Source organism: Kogia breviceps, chromosome 6 (assembly GCF_026419965.1).
Source record: "Kogia breviceps isolate mKogBre1 chromosome 6, mKogBre1 haplotype 1, whole genome shotgun sequence".
Taxonomy (NCBI): Eukaryota; Metazoa; Chordata; class Mammalia; order Artiodactyla; family Physeteridae; genus Kogia; species Kogia breviceps.
This window is the reverse complement of record NC_081315.1, coordinates 74,650,220-74,651,519: the sequence shown is the minus strand read 5'-3', so window position 1 is coordinate 74,651,519 and position 1,300 is coordinate 74,650,220. Positions and strand designations below refer to the sequence as shown.

The 1,300-nt window shown below is 40.8% G+C and overlaps 1 pseudogene; it reads left to right on the top strand.

The window, feature by feature from the left end:
* Window positions 1-366: 366 nt before the first annotated feature.
* LOC131758173 (small ribosomal subunit protein uS12-like) lies at window positions 367-820 on the top strand (annotated as a pseudogene).
* The last annotated feature ends 480 nt before the right edge of the window (window positions 821-1,300 follow it).

The window sequence follows — 1,300 nt, the reverse complement described above, 5'->3', positions numbered from 1 at the left end:
AAATAATCACACTAATTACAAGTAATTATTGCAAGTTCTTTTTTTTTTTTTTTTTTTTTTTTTTTTTTTTTTTTTTTTAAGGGGGTGGGGCGGTGTCTGGGCTCAGGCTTCCCTGGTGGCGCAGCGGTTGAGAGTCTGCCTGCCGATGCAGGGGACGCGGGTTCGTGCCCCGGTCCGGGAAGATCCCACATGCCGCGGAACCTGCGCGTCCGGAGCCTGTGCTCCGCAACGGGAGAGGCCACAACAGTGAGAGGCCCGCGTACCGCAGAAAAAAAAAAAAAAAAAAAAAAGGTCTGGCCTTGAGGTGGCTTGTGGCTCCTTCCTGTGCTGCATCTCTCTTTCACTCAGACCCTTGGGGCCGGCAGGATGGGCAAGTGTCGCGGTTTTTGTACTGTCAGGAAGCTCCATAGCCACCGAAAAGACTAGAAGTGGCATGATAATCAGTACAAGAAAGCCCATTTTAACACAGCCCTGAAGCCCAACCCTTTTGGAGGTGCTTCTCATGCCAAGGGAATTGCACTTGAAAAAGTAGTGGTTGAAGCCAAACAGCCAATTCTGCCATCAGGAAGTCATGGTTCAGCTAATCAAGAATGGAAAAAAAAAAATCACAGCCTTTGTACCCAATGATGGTTGCTTGAGTATTATTGAGGAAAATGATGAAGTTCCAGTTGCTGGATTTGGTCGCAAAGGTCATGCTGTTGGTGACATTCCTAGAGTCCACTTTAAGGTTGTCAAAGTAGCCAACATCTCTCTTTTGGCCCTACACAAAGGCAAGAAGGAAAGACCAAGATCATACATTTTGATGGTGAAAGCACAATAGTAATAAATTTTCATATGCCAAAAAAGTAATAAATAAAATAATAAAAAAGGTCTGATTTGCTTTCTTCATGCAATCAGCCTAGTGTCTGTTCCATACGTATATCAAGTTCATGGAGTTTTAGAATTAAAAGGGATCTTAGAAACCAAAGGGATCTAGTTATTTAGTTAAGCAGATACCACAGTTCTCTCATTTTACACATGAGTAAGTGACATACCCAAGGTCAAGTTATTGCATGGACAAAACTAGACCAGTCTCTTGATTTCTAGTTCATGCCTTAAAATGTACATTTTCAAGTATGCAGTGTTCTATAAATATCAATTAGGACAAGTTTATTCACAATGTTGTTCAAGTTTACTATATCCTTACTGACTGTCTACTTGCTCTATCAATTATTGAGAGAGGTGAAATCATCAAATATAATTGTGGATCTATTCTTTTTAAGGTACATTTAAAAATATTTCCTAATTGTGAATTGTCTCT